This window comes from Canis aureus, chromosome 35, assembly GCF_053574225.1.
Source record: "Canis aureus isolate CA01 chromosome 35, VMU_Caureus_v.1.0, whole genome shotgun sequence".
NCBI classification, from domain to species: domain Eukaryota; kingdom Metazoa; phylum Chordata; class Mammalia; order Carnivora; family Canidae; genus Canis; species Canis aureus.
Window position 1 is genome coordinate 751,292 of NC_135645.1, and position 21,639 is coordinate 772,930.

Sequence of the window (21,639 nt, forward strand, 5' to 3'; positions counted from 1 at the left end):
TTCAACTTATAATCAAATAGAATCCCTGAACATTTAAAAAGAAAAATCAAAATAGTTACACTAAAATGGCGCAGGAGGATTTTTTTAAAACAACTTTAAAAAACACTACCAGAGGGATCCCTGGGTGGCGCAGCGGTTTGGCGCCTGCCTTTGGCCCAGGGCGCGATCCTGGGGACCCGGGATCAAATCCCACGTCGGGCTCCGGGTAAATGGAGCCTGCTTCTCCCTCTGCCTGTCTCTCTGCCTCTCTCTCTCTCTCTCTCTCTGTGACTATCATAAATAAATAAAAATTAAAAAAAAAAAAAACACTACCAGAAAATTTCAGACAAATGAAGAAAAAAGATTTGCCTTCCTTTTCTCTAACAACAAACAGGAGCAAATATCCATTGCTTGGGATATCCAGATGAAATAAACAAAGATCCTTGCCCTCTAGACTTTACAATAGAAGAAGAAGAAAGTCAATAAACAACAAACATAATAAATACATCATTTAGATAGTACTCTGTAAGATGGTAAGTGCTATTAAAAAAAAAAAAAGTCAAAACATCAGGAGATGCAGTGCAGGGGGCAAGGATACCTACAATTTTAAGTAGGATGGTCAAGCCAGTCCTTATTGAAAAAGTGACATTTGGGCAAAGCCTGAAGAAGTAAATCACGCAAAGGATGTCATGGATGGAAAAAACAACCAATGCCATGGGTTACCCTGGTGTGTTAAAGGAATAGCAAGAAGGCTGGCATGGCTGAAACAGAACAAGCAAAGAAGAGAGGCGCAGGAGAGGAAATGAGAGAAATAATGGAAAGCCCCATCACCATTAACACTGAGGGTCTGATGCAGGGAAGAGACACAATATGACTTACTCTTTCAAGAATCATTCTGGCTACTATATGGAGAAGATTGTAGAGAAACAAACAAACAAACAAACAAAGGCAAAGAGACCAGTTAGGAAGCTGGATATCATCCAAGTAAGCAATGAAGGTGGCTTAAACTAAACACCAGTCACTGGTAAAAAAAAAAAAAAAAAAAAAAAATGCTAATCTGGATGGATTTTGAAGGTTAGAGCCGAGAGGATTTCCTCATGAATTGATGTGGTGTGTGAGTACATGTACAAGTATGCCAGTAAGCAGATAGATGTGAAATTAAGGATGGATTCTGAGTTTTTAGCTGGAACAGTCAAAAAGAGTTGCAACCAACTGAGATGGAGAGGACTATGGGAAGAACAGGTCTGGGGAGAAAAGAACTGTAGTTCAGGTTTGGACTTGATCTGAAATATTTATTAGATACGCAAGCGGTGACACCAAAGAGGTGAATAAATATGAGTCTAGAGTTTAGAGGAGTCTGAGATGGGGGTGTAAGTTTAGGAATCATGAATATAAACCGTGTTTACAGCTGTGAGACTGGATAATATTGAAAAAAGTAAAGATAAAAAAAATAATTAAGGACTGAGTTCCAGGGCACTCCAGTATTTAAGGTCAGGCAAAACAAGGAGAAACAGCAAAACAAACAGAAGAAGCAAAGAAGGAGATAATAGCAAAACCAAGAGAGTATGGTGTAGAAGGAAAATCAAGAAAATGTTAACAAGGAAGAAGAAATGATCAACAATGTCAAAAGCTACAGACACATCAAATAAGATAAGGGCTGAGAATAAACATCAATTTTAAGTCAAGTCAAAATGGTTAGGAATACAATTTTTAAATGCTGAAAAAACACTTCTGCCCTGATGCTTTTATGAACCAAGGTTGTGCTCCTATGGAAAAGATTAACATTTTAAGGGGAGCCTGGGTGGCTCAATCAGTTGAGTGTCTGCCTTCAGCTTGGGTCATGATCCCAGGGTCCTAGGCTCCCTGCTCAGCGGGAAGCCTGCTTCTCCATTTCCTCCCCTGCTTGTGCTCTCATGCTATCTCTGTCTCTCAAATAAATAAATAAAATATTTTTAATTTAATATTTTAAAATAGAAGTTCAGAAAATTTCCTAGGAATATAAGGCACAAGAATTTAAAATGAGGAAAAAAATTTCAAATAGAAACTGAAAATACATTTTAACAATCAACAAGGATGACAAATCGGTAAGTTCACCTCTTTCCCTTTCCATTCTGGAACCCAGAGGTGCTTAATTATACAAAAAAGAAATCTTCACAGTCTTTCTCCGGAAGTCTAGGGCAAAAGCTCTTAATATTAAACACAGTCTAACTCCTATAAATACAAGAACTGCAAATCCAGCTCTAACTCCTGAGATGACTGACATCAAAATTTGCACTTGTCTTTCTATAAAATTAGGATTGATTTCATTCTACTCTACCACTCATTTTGTATAGCTACAATTATCCTTTGCTGATAAACTCTCAAAATTAAAAACAACACATATACACAAGACCAATCACTTCAAATTATTTTCATTACCTCTTTAGGGACGGGTTATAATTCTGTCCCACAAATTCACCAATCTTGTTTCTCAGCACTAAACAAAACTAGAAGTCTGGGTTACTTTCATGTGAATAATCCAGCTATAGTAACCTTAATATAATCATTTTACCTATATTGCTGAAAAGCCAGTGGTCTTTATACTTCAAATTTTATTTTCTTTTTTTTTACTTTTTTTTTTTGTTTTTTTTTTTTTTTTCAAATTTTATTTTCTATAAGCAAGTCATGATCCTCACATTTAACCATCCTTACACTTTAAAGGAGATTGTACAACTTAGGTAAGAGATTGTACAACTTCAGTAATATATATATTTAAGCTGAGCATTTATTCATATTCCATAGTTCAAGAGATCTAAATCCACTGATTTACAATGGCTAAGAATGAACTACCAATACAATGGATGCCCATTAAACACCTGCGGACCTATAGCATTTTAGTTGCACACTCTTGGTGATACCTAATGTTACCATCTAAATAACAGGAAAATATTCAAAGACATCAGATGACTTAACTAAGAGAACTAAATAGGGGATCCCTGGGTGGCGCAGCGGTTTGGTGCCTGCCTTTGGCCCAGGGCGCGATCCTGGGGACCCGGGATCGAGTCCCACGTCGGGCTCCCGGTGCATGGAGCCTGCTTCTCCCTCTGCCTGTGTCTCTGCCTCTCTCTCTTTGTCTCTGTGTGACTATCATAAATAAATTAAAAAAAAAAAAAAGGAGAACTAAATAAACCAATGTGTACAATGACGATGTATTTACCTTCAGAGAACAAGCTAATGTGACATTTCCAAGTAAATATAAACTGAGACACCCTACAAGTTCAAATTATTTTGTGTTTAACACAATTCAAGGAGGAAAGAAACACAAACTACTACTTAAACTTTACAGACCTAAGAACTGGCTTAAATCTTATTTGTGCTATGTGATGACATGCAGCATATATAAATTTGGGACTAATAACCCATCTTATAAAAGGTTTCTACTGAAGTCTCAACTGTTGACAAGTCTATTTTGAGTCTAATACTGGGGAATGGAAATACATGTATATATGATGCACACTAAAATCTAAACTATATTGGGACGCCTGGGTGGCTCAGTGGTTGAGCGTCTGCCTTCGGCCCAGGGCGTAGGCTCCCTGGCTCCCTGCATGGAGCCTGCTTCTTCCTCTGCCTGTGTCTCTGCCTCTCTCTCTCTCTATCTCTCTCTCTCTCTCTCTCTCTCTCTCTGTCTCTCATGAATAAATAAGTAAAATCTTTTAAAAAAAAAAAGATGTAAATGCCATATAAAGATGGCAGTAAGAAAGTCTCTTGGAGTTATTGGTAACCACACCTATCCCTGACCAAATAGTGAATATGACAAAACACAGACTCCTAGGTCTCTAACCCAGACATATATATATATATATATATATATATATATATATATATATATATATATTTTTTTTTTTTTTTTTTTTTTTACTCTGACATATTTTAATCTTCATTAAGCTCCCAGGTAAATCTAGGATGCAGTGAGCCACAGAGAAAGTCACTACCCTCACGGTCAAAAATAAAAATACACTGTAATACATAAACATTAACTTTTTCTTATAAAACACCTAACATTTTAAATAACAAGATATAATACATATGTTAATGAGTTGGAAGCAGAAATCACCTAGTTTTAAAATTCTAGTGACTACCTTAAACTATTATTACTGTGTCCAACATTGTTATAGAAAAGTAAAAAGCTGGGTGCCTGGGTGGCTCAGTCAGTTAAGCATCTGCCTTCGACTCAGGTCAGGATTCCAGGACCAAGTCCCACATCAGGCTCCCTGCTCGTTGGGGAGTCTGTTTCTCCCTCTCCCTCTGCCCCTGCTTGTGCTTTCTGGTCCCTCTCGCGCTCTCTCTCTCTCTCTCTCTCTCTCTCTCATGAACAAATAAAATCTTTAAAAAAAGGAAAATTAAAAAGTATGTTTCTTAAGGAAACAGCCCAACACTAAATAGATGTATTTATTGTATGACCACAGAGTTGTATCATATTCTGATGAGACTATATTATTTAAAACTACAGGAATAAAACCAGATTCCTGAAGAGTAAAGTCATTCCCAGTGGCAAGAGTTAAGATAGCACCCATCATCTGGACAAGACCAGTAAAAAATCTTTAGTGTCCATTGAAAAATAAATGCTAGGTGCCTGGGTGGCTCAGTCAGGTAAATGTCCAACCTTTGATTTCAGATCAGGTCATGACCTCCAGGTCATGAGATGGAGCCCCCTGTTGTGCTCCCTGCTGGGCATGGAGACTGCTTAAGATTCTCCCTCCGCTACTCCCTGTGCTTTTCTCCTCCTCTCAAAAAGAAAAACAAACACATAAGGTGGAAATGGGGAGTTACTGTTAATTAGTACATAGTTTCACTTTTCCAAGATGAAAAGAGTTCTGGAGATAATAGTGATAATAGGTATACAACAATATAAGTGTACTTTAATACCACTGAACTGTGCACTCAACAATGGTTAAATCAATATTTTATAAGTACTTTACCACCATAAAAAATGGAAAATAAATTAAATAAGAATTTCTACACATCAAAAGACATCATACACATTTTACTTAGCTATTTCCTCAATAACCTCGAATCATTAGTCTTTTCCCTGTGACTGGCATATTCCTAATACCAACCAATTTCAGAGAAATTTCTGGGTCAAATCATTAAGAGATTTACAGATAAGTAACATAATAATTATACTGCATTAAAACTGATAGTGCATGTCAAAATTTGTTTTAAAGCTAGGTCTTGATGGTAAAGGATTACATCATATACAACCTAAACCTGCTGGTCAACTCCTTAAGAATCTATGCTTAACTTAAAAATAAAAATCAAAAAAATAAATAAATAAATAAAAAATAAAAAAATAAAAATCAGACTTTATTAAGTAAAGTAGCATAACTTTCGGCTCAGAATATAAAATTTGAAAATCTGAGCAGAGACTTAAGCCCTTTTCAGCTATACAAAGTTTTCATAAAATTAATCTTGGCAAGAAGAACATATTAAGACCATAACAATCATCTGAAATCAGCAGTAATTGTAAAATCAGTCTTGGGGATAACAAAAAAATAAGACTGTAACAATTGTTTTTGAAATCAGCAGTAATTTTTTATGTTCTAATAAACATTATTTATGGAAATAAGTTCAAATTTTATTTAATTTTCATGTCACAAAATATTATTTTTTTAATTCCAGTATACTTAACAACAGTGTTATATTAGTTTCAGGTGTACAATACAGTGATTCAGTAATTCCATATGTTTTTGGTGCTCATCTAGATAAGCATACTTGTTAATTCCCTTCACCTACTTCATCCATCTCCCCACTCACCCACTCCTCCTCTATAATCATCGGTTTGTTCTCTATAGTTGAGAGATTATTTTTTGGTTTGTCTCTTTTTTCTCCCTTTGTTTGCTTCTTAAATTCCATATATGAGGAAAATCATATGGTATTTGTCTTTCTGTGGCTGGCTTATTTCACTTAGCTCTATACCCTCTAGATCCATCCATGATGTTGCAAATGGCAAGATTTCATTCATTTTTTTTTAAGATTGTTATTTATTTATTCATGAGAGACACAGAGAGAGAGGCAGAGACATGGAAGGAGAAGCAGGCTCCCTACGGGCAGCCCAATGTGGGACTCAATCCTGGGACCGGGGGATCCCCGCCCTGAGCCAAAGGCAGACACTCAACTGCTGAGCCACCCAGGCATCCCAAGATTTCATTCTTTTTTATGGCTGAATAATATTCCATTGCATACATATACCACATCTCTTTTATCCATTCATCCAGCAATAGACACTTGGGCTGCTTCCAAAATTTAGCCATTGTAAATAACACTGCAGCAAACATAGGGTACATTTAACTTTTTGAATTAGTGTTTTCATATTCTTTGGGTAAATACCCAGTAGTGGAATCATCCAGTCAGATGGCAAATCCATTTTTAATTTTTGAAGAAATTCCATAGTGTTTTTTCAGAGTGACTGCACTTATTCGCATCCACACCAACAGTGCACAAAGTTCCTTTTTCTTCTACATCCTTGCCAACACTTGTTGTTTCCTATGTTTTTTATTTTAGCCATTCTGACAGGTGTGAGGTGATAGCCCATCGTGGTTTTGATTTGCATTTTTTTTTTATGATAGACACAGATAGAGAGAGAGAGAGAGAGAGAGGCAGAGATACAGGCAGAGGGAGAAGCAGGCTCCATGCTGGGAGCCCGACGTGAGACTCGATCCTGGGACTCCAGGATCACGCCCAGGGCCAAAGGCAGGCGCTAAACCACTGAGCCACCCAGGGATCCCCTTGATTTGCATTTTTATGATGATTAGTGATGTTGAGCATCTTTTCATGTGTCTGTTGGCCATCTGTTTGTCATCTTTGGAGAAATGTCTATTCGTGTCTTCTACCCATTTTTAATTGGATTATTTGAGGGTTTGGATGTTGAGTTGTATAAGTTGTTTATATGTGTGGAATACCAACCCTTTATCAGACATGTCATTTGCAAATATCTTCTCCCATTCGGTAGGTCGCCTTTTAGTTTTGTTGGTTGTTTCCTTTGCTGTGCGGAAGCTTTTTACCTTGATGTAGTACCAGTAGTTTATTTTTGTGTCTCCTTTGCTTCGGGAGACATGTCTGAAAAATGTTGCTATGGCTAATATCAGAGAAATTACTGCCTGTGCTCCCTCTAGGATTTTTATGATCTCAGGTGTCATATTTAGGTCTTTAATTCACTCTGAATCTATTTTTGTGTGGTATAAGACAGTGGTCCATTCTTTTGCATGTAGCTGTCCAGTTTTCCCAGCAGCATTTGTTGAGGAGACTATCTTTTTCCCTTTGCATATCCTTGCCTCTTTTGTCAAAGATTAATTGACCATATAATCATGGGTTTATTTTTGGGCTCTCTATTCTGTTCCACTGAAATCAGCCATAAGTTTTTTAAATAGCCTATATACTAAAATATGAGTCATGTTTTTTACTTATTCAATAAATATTTCTTTAACACTTATTGGATGCCAGACACTGTACAAAAAACCAGGATATAGTAGTAAACAAAATAATTAAGTTTTTACTCTCATGGAATCTACAGGGGATTATTAGGACAATTAAGGATCTCATATAAAATATGCATACATGTTATATTAGGTGGTATAAGTACTTTTTTTAAAAAATAGGATATGAGGATACAAAGTGATGAAAAGAGGTTCAAATGTTAATATTTAAGAAAAAATATCTATCATCAAAATATACTGAGGAATGAAAAGAAATTGCTTCAACAATATAAATAGTGGGATCCCTGGGTGGCGCAGCAGTTTGGCGCCTGCCTTTGGCCCAGGGCGCGATCCTGGAGACCCGGGATCGAATCCCACGTTGGGCTCCAGGTGCATGGAGCCTGCTTCTCCCTCTGCCTGTGTCTCTGCCTCTCTCTCTCTATCATAAATTAATTAATTAATTAATTAATTTTTAAAAAACCAATATAAATAGTAAGGAAAATAATTGAATAAATGCAATTTGTTACATTCCAGAGAAGGAAGTTTCATACAGACATACACACACACTTAAATTTAGATCTTAAAGCACTTAAGATTTCTTCCTTTTTTTAAAGATTTTAGTTATTAAAAAAAATAAAAATTAAAAAAATTAAAAAAAGATTTTAGTTATTTGACAGAGAGAGAGAGAGAGAGAGAGAGCTCACAAGCAGCAGATAGTGGCAGAGGAAAAGGGAGAAACAGGCTCCCCTCTGAGTAGGGAGCCCAATGTAGGGGTTGATCCCAGGACCCAGGGATCATGACCTGATCATGACCTGAGCCAACCAACTGAGCTGCCCAGGCGACCCTGAAGATTTAGTTTTATAAATATTTTTGGTTGGAAGTGTTTGTAGTTTAAAATTTTATTGATTCTTAAAAAAATTTTTTATTGATTCTGCTTTATTTGATGGGATATACCACAATCTTCATTTCTTATGTTAGGACACTAACCAATTAATTAGAAAATTATAGTCCACAAACAAAAATGTCTGACATATATTTAAAAGTAAGTGTTGCTTGGCATACTTGGGTGGCTCAGCTGGTTAAGCATCCCATTTCAAAAATGGACCTAAATCTGAATCCTCATTGAAGAAGATACACAGATGACAAAAAGGCGTATTTTAAAAGACGTTCCAGGGGGATCCCTGGGCGGCTCAACGGTTTAGTGCCTGCCTTCAGCTCAGGGCGTGATCCTGGAGTCCTGGGATCGAGTCCTGCATCAGGCTCCCTACATGGAGCCTGCTTCTCCCTCTGCCTGTATCTCTGCCTCTCTCTCTCTGTCTCTCTCATGAATAAATAAAATCTTTTTAAAAAAAATAAAGTAACTGTGGCACTAGCTGCCACATCTGAATGGAAAAAAAGAAAAGACGTTCCACATTACAATGAATATCATCAAATCATTACAGAATTGCAAATTAAAACAATGAGACACCACCATATAACTATTAGAATGGCCAAAATACTAACAAGTGCTGGTAACAATGTGGAGCAACAGGACCTCTCATTCATTGCTGGTAAGAATGCAAAATGGCCATTCTGGAAGACAGCTTGCTCATTTCTTAGAAAACTAAACAAAAAAACAAAAAAACAAAAAAACAAAAAACAAAAAAAAAAAAAGAAAACTAAACATACTCTTAACATACAATCTAGCAATTATGTTCTTTGGTATTTATCCAAATGAGTTGAAAACTTATGTCTACACAAAAATTTATACAGGAATATTATAGCAGCTTTGTTCTTAATTGCCAAAACTTAGAAGCATCCAAAATGTCCTTCAGAAGCATCCAAGATTTATTTTATTTACTTATTTACTACTGTGGTACATCTAGACAGCGGGATATTATTCAAAAAGCTAAAAAGGAATGAGCTATGAAACCATGAAAAGAGATGCAAGAAACTTAAATGCATACTAAGGGAAAGAAGCCAATCTGAAAAGGTTACACATTGAATGATTTCAACTATACAACATCCTAGAAAAGGCAAAACTATGGAGATGTTAAGAGAATCAAGGGTTAAGGAGAAGGGAGGGATAAATTAGAGCACAAAGGATTTTGAGGGCAGTGAAATTATTCTGCATGTTACTACAATGGTGGGTGCAGTCATGCATTTTTCCAAACCCAGAGAATCCACAATACCAAGAATGAACCCTAATGTAACCCATGGACTTTGGGTGATAATGACATGTCAGTATAGGTTCTTCAATTGCAACAAACATGCCATACTTGGATGCCTAAAATAGACGGGGGAAGAGGTTGTAAGTATGCTGGGTAAGGATAACATGGGAATTCTATGTACTTTCTGCTCAAGTCGGTTGTGAACCTAAAACTGCTCTAAAAAATAGTCTATTTAAAAGAACAAGGACGCCTGGGTGGCTCAGCAGTTGAGCGTCTGCCTTTGGCTCAGGCCGTGATCCTGGAGTCCCAGGATCGAGTCCCACGTCGGGCTCCCTGCATGGAGCCTGCTTCTCCCTCTGCTTGTGTCTGCCTCTCTGTCTCTCTCTCTGGGTCTCTCATAAATGAATAAATAAAATCTTTAAAAAAAAAAAAAAAAAGAACACAATATATTTGTGCTATCTGTATCATTTATAACTGTAAAATATTTTAAAATGTATGATCATTCAAAACCATTGACTGATCAAAAACTTATATATATGAAAGATAAAAGTAACTTACTAAAATTAAAAGTAAACTTATTAAAATTAAAACTTTTTTTTTTTTTTTTTTTTACTGGAGTTCAATTTGCCAACATATAGCATAACACCCAGTGCTCATCCCATCAAGTGCCCCCCTCAGTGCCCCCCCACCCCCCTCCCTTTCCACCACCCCTTGTTCGTTTCCCAGAGTTAGGAGTCTCTCATGTTCCATCTCCCTCTCTGATATTTCCCACTCATTTTCTCTCCTTTCCCCTTTATTCCCTTTCACTATTAAAATTAAAACTTATTAAAACCGATCTATTGATCGATCGATGTGGGGCACCTGGCTGGCTCAGTCAGTAGAGCATGAGACTCCTGATTTTCAGGTGGTAAGCTCAAGCCCCATGTTGGGTATAGAGATTACTTAAAAATAAAAAATTATTTTTAAAAAAGATTTATGTGAAGACACAAACCAATTAATTAGAAAATTATAGTCAACAAACAAAAATGCCTGACATTGGGCAGCCCAGGTAGCCCAGCAGTTTAGCACCACCTTCGGCCCGGGGTATGATCCTGGAGACCCGGGATCAAGTCCCGCATCAGGCTCCCTGAGTGGAGCCTGCTTCTCTCTCTACCTGTGTCTCTGCCTCTCTCTCTGTGTGTGTCTATCATGAATAAATAAATCTTAAAAAAAAAAGCCTGACATTTATTTAAAAGTATATATATGTGTGCATGAGTGTATATACATATATATGCAAAGTAAGTGTTTTTTATGAAGTAGTAAATTTTAAAATTCTCAAGTCACAAAAGGTCAAGTTTTAAGATGAAAACCAGTGAAGATGAACCATATATTGGGTAGTGAGATTTTCACTGACAAATGATTAGTTCATTTGTACAAAAATTCTATAAGTCAAAAAGAAAAGGGCGAATGAGCCAAGAGAAAATGGGCGGGGGGGGCATTATGAACAGTAACTTATAGAAGAAACCTCAATGAATAATCAACATAAGAAGATGCCCAACTTTATTAGCAATTAAGAAAAAAATTTTAAATAACAAAATTCCATTTCACATCCATCAGTTTGGAAAAAATTACAGTCTTACAATACCAAAGATAGGAGAAGATATATAACACATAATGTCTAATGGGAATACACTGAAATAACAGCTAGTGGGAGTGTACATTGAAATAACCCCTTTATATAAATCAGTTAGGCAATATCTGATAAAATTGAAGATACGTATCCACTCCCTAGCTCTCACATTTATGCAGATATCCACAGGCAATTTCAGAGATAATATGAACATGGTAGCGCTGAGAAAAAAAGAAAATAATTTAAATGTCTAACCACAGAAGGGATAAATTTCAGTAAAGAATTTTCTTACAATGGGTTCCCAAATGCTATGAAAAATTTGAAAAGAAACTAAAAGAGCAAGTATCAATTAGGTTGAATCTCACAATTATAATACCAGACATATAAACATACTCAACAGGGATGCCAGCGGGGCTCAGCAGGTGAGCGTCTGCCTTTGCCTCAGGGCGTGATCCTGGAGTCCCAGGATCCAGTCCCACATCGGGCTCCCTGCAGGGAGCCTGCTTCTCCCTCTGCCTGTGTCTCTGCTTCCCTCTCTGTCTCTCATGAATAAAGAAACAAATAATCTTTTAAATAAATAAACATATTCAACAAAACATTTTCGAAATGCCTGCTATTTGGCAAGCAGTTCTTTCAGCACAAGCTGATTACGTATCTGTCATAAACTATAAAAGGAAATTATCCCAACTTACAAAATCAACTTACCCTCAAGGAAATAGGTATCAAGATCTCAAATCTTTATCTCCACTTCAGACGGCCTACTGCACATCTCTGCCTAAATGGACCATAACTAAACAAATTCAGCATTGTCTTCTCCATCAAATCTGCCCTTTCCTATCTCAGTGAGTAGTAACAACATTGTCATACTTGATCAAGACATAAACCTAGAATCATCCCGGACTCTTTCTTCCTCATCCTCACAGCCAAGCAAACACAACGTCCTAACGCTCTACCACCTAACTACCTTGATGCTTACCCTACTTCTGTCTCCACTAACAATCTAGAGTAGACCATCACTTCCTCTCACCTGAGTTGCAGCAACCACCTTCTAAAGGACTATCCTGCTCCAGTGAAGTTAACTGCATCAACACACTGCAGTCAGGGCAGCCCCAGTGGCTCAGCGGTTTAGCGCCGCCTTCAGCCCAGGGCCTGATCCTGGAGTCTAGGGATCGAGTCCCATGTCGGGCTCCCTACATGGAGCCTGCTTCTCCCTCTGCCTGGGTCTCTGCCTCTCTCTCTCTCTCTCTCTCTCTCATAAATAAATAAAAATCTAAAAAAAAAAAAAAAAAACCACACTGGAATCAACATGTTTTTTATTAATAAGCAAAAACATGATCAAGACACACTAACCAGGATCCCTGGGTGGCGCAGCGGTTTGGCGCCTGCCTTTGGCCCAGGGCGCGATCCAGGAGACCTGGGATCAAATCCCACGTCGGGCTCCCGGTGCATGGAGCCTGCTTCTCCCTCTGCCTGTGTCTCTGCCTCTCTCTCTCTCTCTCTGTGACTATCATAAATTAATTAATTAATTAATTTTAAAAAAATAAAATAAATTTTAAAAAAAAGACACACTAACCTCCTAATTAACTTTTTTTTATGGCTCTCTACTATCCTCAGTTTAAAATCCTTAATGTGACTCAAAGGCCCATAATCTGGCCCTTATTTATGCCCCCATCTTCACCACTCTACATTCTCACCTATATTTGGAACTTTGTACATGTAGCTCTGTGCCAGAAGCTCTTCTCATAAACTCTTCTTTACCTTGGCAATTCCTAACTTGTCCTTCATCTGTCATCTTAAACATTCCTCACCTTGGGAAGCTTTACTTGACCATGCAAGACAGAGAACTTTTTTATATGCTCATAAGATTAACTTCAACTGTATCACATAATATACTGCAATTTAAGTGTCCATTTGCTCCATGGAACAGAGATTGAGTCTTGTTCACCATCAAAACTCCAAAACATAGCGTAAAGGATTTTAACAGGTTGAACTTTCTTCAAAAAGGAAGAAATTACAATTCCTTGCAATTTGCAACTATCTTGTTCTTCAGTGGTTACTTAGTCTCCCTAAAACCCATCCTAAAAATGGTGTTTACACAAATATCTGATCAAAGGGATAAACAAGAAGTCCATATAGAAACATTAATTTTATCTAAGTGTTTTGTAGACAATATTACCCTCTAAACACATGTATGTATGTATGAAACCATTCAAACTACTGAGACATTATATAACAGATAGCTGCAATAGACTATAAAAGTGAAAAAAGCCTTGGGTAAAATTCTAAAAATGGAATTGCTGAAACAAATATTTTATGAGGGTAAATATTTTAAGAGTTTTTTGTTGTTGTTATACAGTGACATATTATCTACCCTCTAACTCCTCAAAAAGGCTGAATCAAATTACACTCCCACCAGCTACATATTGGTAAACTCATCTCTTTATATTCTGGGTATTTATCATTTTCATCTTTGTCAATTGAAAGATTTAAAATAATGGCATCTCCAAGTTGATTTAATTTCCCATTTAATTAACAGAAAATATGAAAGAGATGCCTGAGTGGCTGAGTTGGTTAACCAACTGACTTCAGCTCAGGTCAGGATCTCAGGATCCGGGGACTCAGCCCCAAATCAGGCTACCCCCTCAGCAGGAGTCTACTTGTCCTTCCCCTTCTGCTCTTCCCTATACTCATGTCCTCTCTCTAATAAATGAGTTCTTTTTAAAAAAAGAAAATATGGGACACCTGCGTGGCTCAGTGGTTGAGCGTCTGCTTTTGGCTCAGGTTGTGATCCCGGGTTCCTGGGATCAAGTCCCACATCAGGCTCCCCAGAGGAAGTCTGCTTCTCCCTCTGCCTATGTCTCTGCCTCTCTCTCTGAAGCTGAAATAAGGTCTTCTGATGAACTAGAAACCAACATATGTGTATAAAATCTTCAAATTCTGCAACATTGGCAACTTCTTAATCAATATTAACTTTTACATTATGCAAACGGACACACTACATGACAAAAAAATATATATATATATGTCTAGGGACCGTATAAGACTAAGCTAGGGAATCCCTGGGTGACTCAGTGGTTGAGTGTCTGTCTGCCTTTGGTTCAGGGCGTGATCCTGGGGTTCCGGGATTGAGTCCCACATCGGGCTCCCTGCATGGAGCCTGCTTCTCCCTCTGACTGTGTCTCTGCCTCTCTGTGTGTCTCTCATGAATAAATAAAATCTTTTTTTTTTAATAAATAAAATCTTAAAAAAAAAAAGATTATGCTAGCCAGTTTGCAACCTCTGCTAGAGAGGAACAAAATAAGATTATCAATAAAATTGATCCAAGAGACAGATATCAACTAAGATTTGCACCCTACAGAGTATACCATTCTATCTAAACATTTCATGGACCACTTTAGAAAACTCAATTATTAAAAAAAAAAAAAAAGAAAAGAAAACTCAATTATTAATCCACAAAGATACTTCATAAGTTTCATGAAATAGAAATAAAATGAACCACACTGACTGACCAACACTGTCAAGAAAATAACAAATGGCAGAAGTAAACAAAAAAAAGAAATCCCAATCACTTAGGAATTTTTAAATTTTCTCCCACAGTAATGAGTTAAAGAGAAAATCAAAACTACACAGTAACACAGTAATATGATAAATAATGATAAAAATATTTCACATTAAAATGGGGAAATCCAACAAAAGCTAAGCTCAAAGAAAAACTTATATTCTTGAAGACTTTTTACTAAATATTAGACAAAGTTAGATTTATTTTGTTTTCAAAAAAAGTAGACAGAACTATGAAGACTAAGGCAGATATCAATAAAAAACAGGATTAAAAAAAAAGAATTGAACTCAAGAACTAATTTGGAAAGGTAAATAAAAAAACAAATATTATGGGACACCACATTAACAAGATTAAAAAAAAAAAGAAGAAGAAGCACCTGTACGCCTGGGTGGCTCAGCAGTTAAGCATCTGCCTTTGGCTCAGGGTATGATCCCAGAGTCCCAGGATCGAGTCCCACATCGGGCTCCCCTGCAGGGAGCCTGCTTCTCCCTCTGCCTGTGTCTTTGCCTCTCTCTACGTCTCTCATGAATAAATAAATAAAATGCTAAAAAAAAAAAAAAAAAAAAAAAACTTTAAAAAAAAGCACCAACTAAAAAGTAAAGAATGAAGAAGACAAAAAACCCACAATATTTTACATGACCCTACGTCGTACAAATTGAAAGCATGAAAGAAATACATACTGTTTCTGAAGGTTCCCGTAACAAATTACCATGAAAGGTGACTTAAAACAACAAATTTACTCTCTCACAGATCTAGAGTCTGAAAACAAAATGTTGGTAGGGCCATGCTCCCTCTGAAACTTGTAGGGGAGGATCCCTCCTTGCCTCTTCCTAGCTTCTCTCTGTGCATCTATCTTCACATTGTCTTCTGTCTTCTTCTAAGGACACTAGTTATAATGGAGAAATGGCCCAACATACCTCAGTATGACCTCATCTTAATTACATCTATTATGACCTTACTTCCAAATAAGGTCACATACTGAGATATTAGGGATTAGTACTCCAAAATATCTTCTGGGAGAACACAATTCAACCCATAACAGATACTTTTTGGTAAGACAAATTAACATAAAGTGGCAGTCAGAAAGGTCCTATGGAGGTGATTTATAAAACAACTTCAAGAACAAAAAATTTCAAAAATCAAATTACACCACAGCAGGAAAAAAGAAATGGGCATTTGGTTTTGTGGATTTGTTCTTTTTTTTTTTTTTCAAGATTTTATTTATTTATTCATGAGAGACACAGAGAGAGAGGCAGATACCCAGGCAGAGGGAGAAGCAGACTCCATGCGGGGACCCTGATGTGGGACTCGATCCCGGGACTCCAGGATCATGCCCTGGGCCGAAGGCAGGAGCTAAACCACTGGGCCACCCAGGGATCCCCAGATTTGTCCATTTTTAAAGGTCAGTATAGACACCTGGGTGGCCTAGTCAGGTGGCTGACTCTTAATTTCAGCTTAGGTCGTGATCTTACAGTCATGGGATTGAAACCTGTATTGGGCTGCCTGGGATTCTCTCTCCCTTTCTCTGCCCCACTCCTTGCTTATGCTTTCTTTCTTACTTTCCTTCTTTCTTAAATTAATTAATTAATTAATTTTAAAAATCTTTTAAAAAGTCAGTATTACACTATTACCAAAACCTAAGACAGAACAATTGTTTATTATAACTTATGAATATCAATGCAAAATAACAAATATTAACAAGTAAGATGCTACTATGTTTTTAAAAATTATAACCAAATGAAGATTATTTATGGCTATAATATTTAAATATTAAGAAATCCATTAATTTAATTTAATATGGTAATAAGTCAGAGCAATATGATTCTGCTATAGACTAGAAGTCTGTATTCCCCCAAAATTCATATGTTGAAACTCTAATCTCCAAAGTTTGAAGGTGGGGCCTTTGGCAGGTAATTAGACTTTGATTATGTCATGAGGGTGGAACTCCCATGATGGGATTAGTTCCCCTATTATAAGGAGATGAAAGGACCACAGCTCTCCCTGTACACCATGAAGAAGGTCCTCATCAAGAACCACCATGATGACACTCTGATCTTGAACTTCCAGCCTCCAGAATTGTAAAAAATATGTGTTTGCTGCTTAAGCCACTCAATTTACGGTATTCTGATATGGCAGCCCAAAATGACTAAGCCAGTCTCAAATGAGAAAAAGGCATAAGACAAAATTAAACATCCATTCCTGATCTAAAATCCTATTTAAAAATAAAGTTACTTCTTTAAGATGATACACATACACATACAGAAAAGAAAAAAAAAGGGAAAGCAAGCACTAGTATTTGGTTCAATTAGTCCTCCCTCATTTTTCTTCTTATTGAAGCAAAATTTAACAATATTTTCTAAAATTTTAGGCATGTATTCTCTTTGATACAATTATGATCCTTTTTAGGATCATAGCCAAATATACCAGGAGTACCAAAGGGAAGCTCTTAAAAAAAAAAGAAAAGAAAAACCCATCAGGTAACTAGTTATTCAAATTATTCAATAATTATTACACTGTCATTTAAAGAGTAGGCAGCCATTTAAAGAATAAGGCACGGGCAGCCCGGGTGGCCCAGCAGTTTAGCGCCGCCTTCAGCCCAGGGCGTGATCCTGGAGACCCAGGATCGAGTCCCACATTGGGCTCCCTGCATGGAGCCTGCTTCTCCCTCTGCCTGTGTCTCTGCCTCTCTCCCTCTCTCTGTTTCTCTCATGAATAAATAAATAAAATCTTTAAAAAAAAAAAAAAAAGGCAGATTTCCATGTCCTGACAAAGAAATATGAAAATCATTGTTAGGTGAAAAAAGGAAAGGTGCAGCAGACTGAATAGGATCTGATCTCATTCACACAAGAAAAATATAAATGTTAGCAGAATATCTGAAAACAGAAAAACTAAGTTGTTGGCAGTATGAGTTTATTTTAAATGTTTGTATTGTACTATTTTTCCCATATAAACCGTACAAAATTTAAAACTTGTACAACAAAAATAAAGTCTCCTAATTTTTTTTTTTTAAGACAGAAGAAAGAAAAGAGCATTACATATAAAAGTTTGAAGTGCTATGGCAAAGTTTAGGTGACACACACACACACAAAAAAAATCAGAGAGCAGAATACACAGAAGGAAGTAAATTAGAAGGCCTTAGCAAAGTGTACCTCAAAGGCAATGTAAAGACTGAGAATTTTTGTGTATAAAATTAAAAACGATGAAATGGCTATCTTAGGAAGACTACTGTTAATACACCACAATAACAATACCTGGAAGCATTGTGTTGGACAAGAACGGGTTATCTAGCAAAGTCCTATAATGAGGCTGTCTACCATGGGAGTGGAGATGGAGCTGAGGTATGACACAATACTTTTGCTACTAATAAGTGGGATACAAATGCTATCGTATCACTTGCCTCATAAAAACACTTTAATGCCTATCCATTGCAACTGTAAATGATTTACTTGTACCAGAGAAACAGAATAAGGAGAAATAGAGTTGTAGACACAGCTGGTGGAAAACTCCCTTGCCTGAAAGCACTAGGTTTAAAAAACCAAGGAGAAGGGTGCCTGGCTGGCTCAGTCAGTAGAGCATCCAACTCTTGATCTCGAGGTTGTAAGTCTGAGCTCCATGATGGGTGTAGAGATTACTTAAAATTAAGATCTTAAAAAGTAAAAAACAAGAAGACTGACAATCACTATGCTTTATCATTATCTATTTACATATATTAAAGAAAAATTCTAACACAGAGCAGTAGTCCTTGAGTAAAGGGTGAGATCACCATCACCTATAAAGGTTCTTCAAACTACCTTTGTCCCCAAAGTTCTGATCCAGTAGGTCTGGATCTGAGTCCAAGCAAAAGTATTGTAGAAAAAGCTTCCCAGGTAATTCCAATGTGCACCTCTGGTTAAAAATTGCTTATTTGATCACATGGATGGCTTCTCAAATTATCAATGCAACATTAAAAGAAAAAGAAAACATCCTTAATATAGAGGACAAAGGCCTTGACACTAAATCATCTGTTAACTTACTTAGAATCAAACACTACCTTCTAACATTGTCATATTTTTACTTCAGTGACTACTATCAGCACCTGCGACCAGAATGCAGCTGCTGGATTCAAATCAAAAGAGATGCCATTGTTTATGTCTCTTGGAATCATAGTAAAGCAGTACTAGTAATGCATTAATGCTGTATTCAAAGGGAAGATTACACATAATTTACACAATAGCTGATTGATAAGCAAGAAATCTCCACAACAGCATTCTACAACTGTGAGTGGTGGTTTGAATTAAAGTTTTGTAATTTGTACAGAATTTTTCTATTGTCATAGCTAGCTTTCTGCCATACATAAAAGATGGCAGTTTTTAAATACTGTAAGAATAAGATTATTTAATATCCTAAAATGTTGGATTCTTCTCATGAGATTCAGAAACATTATTTTTGCCATTTTTTTCTAATCAAATATTTAAAATAAGTTTCTTTGATATAGATCTTGACACTCTATATAAAGAAGTCTCCTGTAAAGTAATAAAAGTTTTCAATACCAGACAACTTTCACATTGCAAATTAAACCTTCTAGTTCATTTTTCAAGTCAAAACATGAAATGTCAGAGGACATGTCTTTTTAGCCTCTTATGAAACAAATAAAACACACATACCCATCACCTAGTTTCAACAAATGAAACAAGATCATTCTTATTTCATATAGTCCTATCCCTTTCCTGTTGTACTTTAAAGCAAATCCTAGATATTGTATTTTGTTGATCTTTAACAGATATGGAATTTTTTTTCAGATACAGAATTTTAATGGACTATCATTATCACACAATAATTCCTTCAAATATACCCATTTCATGTTGACTTTCCCAAATTGTCTCAAAAATGTATTTTTTACAGTTTTGTTCAAGGCTATCTCATTTTGTATCAAATAGTTTGATAAACTATTTTGCCTCAGAAGTTAATGCTACATATACTAACCAAATTTGAACACATCACATTCTTTTAAGAGCTTTCCATTGTCTCTATGATGAGCCAACAAAGTCTTTAACATGATAGAAAATTTTGCCCTTACCCAAATCAAGGCCTCAGAGATGACTAAGACAATCCAGTATTTTCTTAACAGTTAATTCATCCCAGTGAGAGATGATGGATTAAAAGAACAAAAAATGTATAGTCGGCTACAGGTAATGAAAAACCAATCCACTGCATAAACCTTGATTAGACGCTAGGGGAAAAAAAATTATTTATAGAAAGCATTATTGGCACAGTTGGAAAAATGTGAGTATCACTAATTACTATTAGTGTTATAATGTGGTTCTGAGGGAGAATGTCCTTTTTTTTGTTTTTAAAGATTTTATTTATTCATGAGAGAGAGAGAGAGAGAGAGAGAGGGGCAGAGATACAGGCAGAGGAAGAAGCAGGCTCCCTGCATGGAGCCTGACATGGGACTCAATCCTGGGTCTTCAGGATCACACCCTGGGCTGAAGGCGGCACTAAAACCGCTGAGCCACCCGGGCTGCCCAGAATGTCCTTATTTTCAGGAGATGCATGCTACACTTCCAAATTATTTTCTTTTAAATGTATGTGCTAAAAAAAAAATAAATAAATAAATAAATAAATAAATAAATAAATGTATGTGCTGTGTATGTGTATACACATGTGCTGTGTGTGTATGTGTTTATGTATGTAAGACAGAGCAAACAAATATGCCAAAATATTAACAACTGATAAAATCCAGACAAAGGTTAGACAGGTGTTTGTTGATCCCTTCAACTCTTAAGTCTGAATAATTTTTGAATAATTTTTAAATAAAAAGCTGTGGGGGGTGTTCAAAATTCACAAATCAATCGACATGATAAATCACAACAAGAGAAAAGAAAAGTATATGATCATTTCAATGGATGCAGAAAAAGCATTTGGCAAAATTCAACACCCACTCATGATAAAAACCCTCAACAAAGTAGGTTTAGAGGGAACATACCTCAACATAATAAAGCTCGTATGTACCAAACTCACAGCTAACATTTAGTCAAGAGAGAAAAACTAAGAGCATTTCCCCAAAGACCAAGAACAAGACAAGGATGTCTACTCTCACCACTTTTCTTCAATATAGTACTGGAAGTTCTAGCCACAGCAATCAGACAAGAAAAGGAACAGGGTAGCTCAGTCGGTTAAACATCCAGCTCTTGATTTTGGCTCAGGTAATGATCTCAGAGCATGAGATTGAGCCCTGCATGAAGCGCCACACTGGGGGTAGAGCCTGCTTAAGATTCTCTTTCTCCCTCTCCTTCTGCCCCTCCCCTGCTTGCTCTCTTGTTCTCTGCACCCCCCCCCAAAAAAAATAAATAAAAGGCATCCAAATTGTCAAGGAAGAAGTAAAACTTTCAATATTTGTAGATGATATACTATATATAGAAAAACTTGAACACTCCACCAAAAAAACTATAAAACCAATACATCAATTTGGTAAGGTTGCAAGATACAAAATCAATGTATAGAAATCCGTTACATTTTTATGTGCTAATAATGAGGCAGCAGAAAGAGAAATTAAGAAAATAATCCCACAAACCACTGCACCAAAAATAATAAAATACCTAGGAATAAGGAAGTGAAAGACCTGTACTTAGAAAACTATAATAGGGATCCCTGGGTGGCGCAGCGGTTTGGCGCCTGCCTTTGGCCCAGGGCGCGATCCTGGAGACCCGGGATCGAATCCCACGTCAGGCTCCCAGTGCATGGAGCCTGCTTCTCCCTCTGCCTGTGTCTCTGCCTCTCTCTCTCTCTGTATGACTATCATAAATTTTAAAAATAAATAAAAATAAAATACCACAAAGTCCCCAGTTTTAAAAAAAAAAAGAAAACTATAATAAACATTGATGAAAGAAATTAATGATGACACAAACAAAA

At 36.6% G+C, this 21,639-nt stretch overlaps 1 protein-coding gene across 7 annotated transcripts in view; it reads right to left on the reverse strand.

Moving 5' to 3' along the window:
- ACAP2 (ArfGAP with coiled-coil, ankyrin repeat and PH domains 2) overlaps positions 1-21,639 on the reverse strand; it is a 130,730-nt gene that overhangs the window by 88,580 nt on the left and 20,511 nt on the right. The gene's annotated exons all lie outside the window — the stretch shown is intronic.